The sequence below is a fragment of the Trichosurus vulpecula genome, chromosome 3 (assembly GCF_011100635.1).
Source record: "Trichosurus vulpecula isolate mTriVul1 chromosome 3, mTriVul1.pri, whole genome shotgun sequence".
In the NCBI taxonomy this organism is placed as follows: domain Eukaryota; kingdom Metazoa; phylum Chordata; class Mammalia; order Diprotodontia; family Phalangeridae; genus Trichosurus; species Trichosurus vulpecula.
In genome coordinates this window covers 398,017,048-398,024,157 of record NC_050575.1, presented here as the reverse complement: position 1 = coordinate 398,024,157, position 7,110 = coordinate 398,017,048, and the positions used below count along the sequence as shown (strand labels likewise).

The following is a 7,110-nucleotide window of genomic DNA, read 5'->3' as shown; positions in this document are numbered from 1 at the left end:
CCAATCACTGTTAGTGCAGGCTGTCTAGAGTTCTAACCATTTCTTTGTGTCTCTTTCAGTTACTGGAAGAAGCCAGAGGCCTCATCCTTCTGTAAACCAAGGGAACCTATGGAGCCTAGAGTCCATTTCAGTCCTATTGGATATGTGAGCCTTTCATCATATCCAGGGTATGAGGGAAGCCAGGAAGAGACTCTGGGTGATCTACAGGGTTATTGCCAGGAGGTACAATGAGGATGGTGTGCAGAGAAACTGGGTACAATGTCAGGAAATGATGTTATCTTTGGAAGAGTTGTACTGGACTATCCAGGAGGCCGAACAGAATGCAAGGTAAAGCCATCCATTGCCCATTTTGTGAAGGCTTGAAAAAAGTCACACATGCCTTCACACATGCCTGGCATGAAGGTCTTGGCCATGAAGTCCCTCATGCTGAGCCCACAGGCTATGAACCTTCTTGTATGTACTCAGAAAAAGGATTTATCAGGGCCACACTGTCCAGGCAAGACACCTCAGGGGACCCAAGATTCACAGTACCTGCCTTCCCTGTTGGACAGCAGGACAGGCCAGCTGGGTGAAGTACTTCCCTTGGCTCTGACCAGGGGGTCCATCTGAAGGCCCACCTGGGAACCAGTAAAGGACAAGGGGCCATGGGAGAGAGCTTCTAGGAATAGTCTTTTGAATCCTTTTTCCTCTTGTCACTTTCGCAGGGGCATACACTTGGAACCCCATGCCAGCCTGGACTCCTCCCTGGCTGGGTCAGGTGCTACCTCAGGTGATCACTTGGAAGGTGATTTCCATTGCCCAAAGGGGAGAACAGAGAGACAGACAAGAATGGCTCCCCCCAGGAGCCACCACAGGCTATCCCATGGACGCCCAGCACTTTGATCTATGTCCCAAGCCAAATGACCAATGGGAACATCCCCAATGGATACCACAAGAGGCTCCTTCAACCCCAAAGCCTCTCATCTCTCTCTCAAATGAAATCACCCAGGGGAATAAGTTCCACCATCCACCAAAGATCATCCCATTTCAGCCTGTACAACTTCTCTATCTCCAGCAAAAAAAGGGACTGTTAAGAACAACCCCCATTTTCAACATCAGGACATCCCTTCAGCTATTCCTGTTTCTGACATCCTGGAAGATGAAAAGACAGGTCAGTGTTTGTCCCAGGATAGACCCCAGGGAACCCCTTTGTTCCACAGGGACTGTGAAGAGCCAGTTACATACAATTCCCAAGACCAAACAGCATTGATCCCACAAACTCTGCCAACACTTGAAACAATCCAGAATCAGGAGATAGCTGACCACAACTCCCAAGCTCATACTCCACAGGAGATCTCCTACACCTCCAAATCCTGCATTCAGAATCAAGGGACCTATGAATACTACCTCCCACATCCAGGTTTAATGTCTCCAGCTCCATTTCCCTACTCAGATGAACCCCCACTGTTCTTCCCTGACCTCTGAATTTCTTTCCCCATTTCTGTATCCAAACGTTATAGGAACTTAAAACATAAGACATAATTAAGACATAATTTTCTCAAAAAACCAAGGTATTCATGTTGCCTACTTTGGAGAGCACTTGCCTCTTGGAGACCTTGGCTGGGTCCTGTTTTCATGTCCTCATTTTACCTCTCTTCTTCCTGGTTTGATACATCTACATAAGCTAAGACATTCCACAAATTTTGAGATGTCATTTGTCTGGAGATTGGAGAAAAATCTGACAGGAATTGAGAGGGGAGCTCAGCTGTACCATTGATAGGTCCTCCTCCTGGAGACTGGGACAGGATCTCTGGCCACTGGAGCACATGAGATCTAAACTGTGTCCTCTTCCAACCCAAAGTCCTTCATGGCATGTTTGCGTTGCTTATTGTATGAGCTCTTAGGAAACCAATATCCTGTTCTGCTCATTCTATTTCTCCTCTAGTCATCCTGGTATAAAAGTATCCAATATAATCATTATAATCTATACTTTCACCTAGGCAATGAATATAGGATAATTTACTCAAACACCTGGAAAAACGACACTGGCCAATTTCTGTCAACTTTCAGACTAATAGACATCCAAATCTTCAGGAATATCAACACTTAATCTAATATCAACACTAAACTAATATCAACACTATAAAAAATAAAATTTGTAAGGCTGGAGTCTGTTTGGACTAAGATGGATCAAGACATGACTTCAGCATACATTATTTCAGGAATAATTTAATCACTTTCACAAGTAAGAGACAAAAAACTGGGGTGAAACTCACACTACATTATGAGCAAGTTTGAAAATTTCACCCTTCATTTTGAGGAAGGAATGTTTATATCCCATTTACTCAGTAAGAATTCCACAACACAGCAAACTCTCCTAAAGGGTTGACAAGGGTTTATGACTAGATGGTACCAAGAAACCTTGTAACTTTACAGATAAGGTCATTTTATAAGGTTTTCTTTGTACCTTTTCCCACACAGTAATCAATGATCAATTTTCCCTTGAAAATATATGCATGTAAATACTTAATAGTTTTTAACCTTGTCATAATAACCACTAATCACTTGATCAATAGTTCTGCAATTTTATGAAGTGATAGTGAAATAGTCTTTGATGAAACTTCATCTAGACTATGTAGGAAAGCCTGGAAGTTTCCTGTTTCTCAAATCACATAACTTCAGAATATTAGAACATATGATCAGCAGGGCTGATAAAATAATATAACATTTTGCAAATATTTTTCTTTTTAATTTTTTCTTCTTTCAATTCTGTTCATAATCCAATGAAAGAGAAACTCCTTTCTATACCCTTTCGCAGGACCCCAGTATTTCACACCTGTTAAGGGCTTCACACCACTCCTGACCTAATTAGCAAAAGGTTGTGCGCCTTCCTACAAACAAAGGCAAGACTCAATCAAAGGCACTTGAGTGCCTTAGTGCTGAGAAGCACAACACAGCCAAAAGTGGATAGAGTAAATAATTAGAGGGAATAGGTATGGTGGAATTTTTTTTTCAGAAAACTCCCAATTACAAAGAACTCTTACACCATAGCTGAAATAATTACATTCATAAATGTCAGGTTTTTAAACTGGAATAGCATGTCTTACAAGTCCAATCCTCATAGATTCTTTTAGATTCTTCCTTCAGCCAGTTGTTGGCAATGTCTCAATCAAGTACCTGGTTTAGGTAAGGTTAGGAGCAGCAAGAATTATGGAAAATGTAAATTCTCTGGTGTAGAGCTTCCTAATTTGAAACTCTTACGAGTGCTATAAGGTTTGAGCTAGCTTTTACCATATGACCTAGTGTAAGATAAGTAAACACACAGGAGGGCTACTAGCACAGATTTACTCTTGCTCTGGTGTAACCAGAATGGCCTTTGTTTTCTTTGAATGACTCAGCTTACCTCATTGAGCCTCCGGACACTGTGGCTTGCTCTTCCGGGGCAGGAAGCCCAGAGAGCATGCCAGGAAGCAACTTCCTGTGTGATGAGTCATGGGGCTGGCTGAGGGGAGGTGTTAACGTCTACCCTAGGGGGAGGGGCCAACTCAAGAACCAATCGGCCCTGGTCATTCAGGCGGCACTTGATGATGTCAAAAACCCTATAAGAGGGGAGAGGACAGCTTGAAGAGCTCTCTTTCCTCTTCCGGTTGGTGTGGGAAGCAGCGGCAAGCAAGCATGACTCTGGGCCAGCCCTTGCTCTGGGGCCGAGCCCAGATGTTGGTAACTATGAATTGTATTGGGTCTGTCTGTTGATACTTGTAACTTGTTTGTATTTTAGTTTTGAGGTTCGGGTTGCTGGTTTTTTTCCCCTGAACTAAATGAATGTTTTGAACCTCAGGGTGCTGGCTCTTTTCCCCTGAAGTACGTGAATCTGTATTTGATATATCTCTTGATGCTTGTCTGTATGCTCCCCTGAACTAACTTAATGCTAACTGAATGCTGGCCTTTTCCCCTGAACTAAATGAATGTTGTCTGTATGCTAACTGAATGCTGGATTAAAGTAAGCTGGTCAAACCCTTCACCGTGCTTTCCTTGTTTAAGCAGATAAAAAGAACCTGTGCTTTTCTGGCATCCCGGCAGCGTCCTGGGTGCATCTTACACCCCCACAGAAGCTGCTAGCTGGGTTGTTAAAACATCTGGTCAGACAGGATGGATAGGAAGACAGCTTTGGAAGGGTTAATAATTTTACTTTATTCTAGTCTAGTCTTCTCAAAGGGGTTGGTGATAGTGGTAGCACCAACTCCTATTGCACTCCTGTATCTCCTTTCTTGCAGATGCTGACAAAAAAGTGGGGAGGGGGCAACTACCCCTACATCTCAGTAGGGTCAATTGAGACAGGCACAGCATTGCCAAATCCCAAATCCCCTAAAGTCTCTATGGGGCAAACACAGATTTCCCCCAAGCCTTCATGGGGACCAATCAAGGCACACAGTATTCCAGCTTGTGCCTTCAACCCTAAGGGTTTGCATACTCATGAGATGGATGTGCTTTTTTATTTTTACATAAAGGATTGAATCTTGGTGGAATTTTTCATACTGCAGTATGTAAACCATCTTCAACATTTTTCACAATTGATCAATATTTTGACTTCATAATTGCCAAAGCTGAAAATGCCCACTTCGTATAAATACAGAGTACAAAATGACAGATTTATGTTGTGGGCGATTTCAGAAATTGTTGGAAATTCTGTCCTAATCCCAAGCCAAAATTCATTGAACTGATTTTCTAGGAAACTCAAGTTTTAAACCTGTGTTTGTTGATAACTCGGACAATTCTTCTTGACTGGCAGATGACTCATATTTTTTTTATCTCAATTGACTATGGTTTATGTACCCAACCTGTTTTTTTTAAATCAAAATTTGAAGGGAAGTATTTTTGAAACTGTGTCTCCAGGATTTCAGATGATCAGTTACAACTCTTACAATCAAATCCCTGGGAATGTTATTTTCAATGATAAAATCATCTGTTGTTGTAAACATTTCTAAAGAACCATTTTGCACCCTATTCTTACATATATTCATTTTTAGTAAAGTTTTCAATTTTAACTTCTAACATATGTCATTTATTTCCTTGAAGTGACTTATTTCAATCATCGAGTTTTTTTTAAATTGTGACAAATAAGTTTTGAAAACTGTAAGTCATTATGAAAAAAATAACAAAATTGGATTTCTGCTTAGTCAAAAATATAACCATTTCATCTTTCAATTTCAATAATCTGTTTAAACTTTTCCCTCTTGAGAGCCACATGATTCAACATAGGGTTTTTTCCCTTATCAATTTAGGTGTAACACAACCTGGTAGGAAAGACTCTGCTGCTTTGTCATCAGTATTTTTACGTCTCCTGTCTAAATTTAGCCACTTATCTATAACCAAAAAATATTTTTTTCTAACATATAAATGAATATTACTGATAATTTCTCAACTAGATACTAACTTTAGTGTATGAAATTACATTTGTGCTTAATTTAAAAAATGAATGTTCACACTTATATGCACATACAGGGGTGATGGTGGATAAATATTCTTCAAGGGTTTTGTCTTTATTTGCTGCAATAAAACTTTGTATATACATTAAAAACACTGCAATTCAAACCATACAGTAGTCTAGAAACTGAGCTGAAGTATTTCTGGCAGCATTTGTTGGTGTTGTGTGGCGTGGTGGTATGTGAACTGCAAAGTGCACAGGTTGTGTGTTCAGAGCCAAGGCTGCAGTGAAGTTGCACAATGCAACATGGGCAAGCAGTGACAGAGACGCCTTGGTTTCATTACATGTCTGATTTTGAATTAAGTTTTGGTTTTTGTGTGTGTAGATACCTTTTACTGTTGCCAAAATTTTTCATTATGCCCATATTCATTTATATGACCCCAAACAGTGTCTGTCACTGGCCCTTGAAGTAGGAGAAGATGGTTCGGATGTCTCCCTCAAAGTCCATGTCAATCATCCGGTGAGTCTCATCCAGGGCCAGGTAGCGGCAGATGTCCAGACTCATCATCTTCTTCTGCAGCAGGTCCATGAGACCCCCAGGGGTGGCCACCATCATATGCACCCCATGCCAGATGGTTTCCATCTGCTCCTTGACTGACATGCCCCCAATGCAGAGGGCACAGCGCAAGGGGGGGCGAGCCGTCTTCCTGTAGCAGCCGACAGTAATACTCCAAGATGCCGTGGGTCTGACGGGCCAGTTCTTTTGAAGGGCAGATAATGAGTCCGTAGGGCCCCTCGCTCTTGGAGAATGGTAATCTTTTCTCCTGTTCCAGGCAAAACATGATGAGAGGCAGGGTGAACGCCAATGTCTTGCCAGAGCCAGTGAACGCAATACCGATCCTGTCACGGCCAGAAAGGATGGTAGGGATGCCCTGGATCTGAATAGGAGTGGGGTGGTGGATTCCCTTCTTCTTCAGGCCCCTCAGAATGGCTGCAGGAAACTTCATTTCCTTGAAGCTCTTGAGGGGGGAAGAATCCCCTTTCCTTCCACCAAGATGTGGTACTTCTTACGAAAAGGTCATGCCAGGCTTCAGACATGCTCAGCACGTATCGAGGGGCCTTCCAACTAGTTTTGATGGGATCATCATAGGTGACTCCTTTTGCCATCTCTTTCACCGACATGAGAGCTCGGCCCTCTGCCACACTTTCCAAGATCTTCTCTTCCTCTTTCAGCTGCTTCTCCTTGGCTGACTCTTTCCAGGTTTCTGCCTTCTCCTTCAGGTGCCGGTGCTGGTCGAGGAGGCTGACATTGGACTGGGGGCCCAGTGGAATGTCATCTTTGTCTCCTCAGGGCTTAACGCCTCTGTCTTTCTGCTCCTCCTCTGCCGCTCCCTTCCACCGCATCTGCAGCAACTTCTGTAGCATTTGCTGCTTTCTCCGCTTGACAGGCACATAAGGCACATAGTCCTCATCCTCTGACAGGCGCCCTGCTGTGTCATCCTCCTCCTCTCGAGGTCTCTTCCTATCCATTTCTGGCTCCTCCATGTTTCGAGCACCAGTCACGTGGCCAAGAACTTAGGTTTAAAAAAAAAAAACAATTCCCAGCTTGTAAATGCATAACGTCATGATCAGGCAAATTTATATTTCTATACAAGTTTCAAGAGTATCAAGCAAGACAATGTCATACAATTTTTGGCTACATAACC

General features: G+C 42.6%; 1 pseudogene; it reads right to left on the bottom strand.

The window, feature by feature from the left end:
• Positions 1 to 5,834: 5,834 nt before the first annotated feature.
• On the bottom strand, positions 5,835 to 6,970 carry LOC118842682 (annotated as a pseudogene).
• Positions 6,971 to 7,110: the final 140 nt, after the last annotated feature.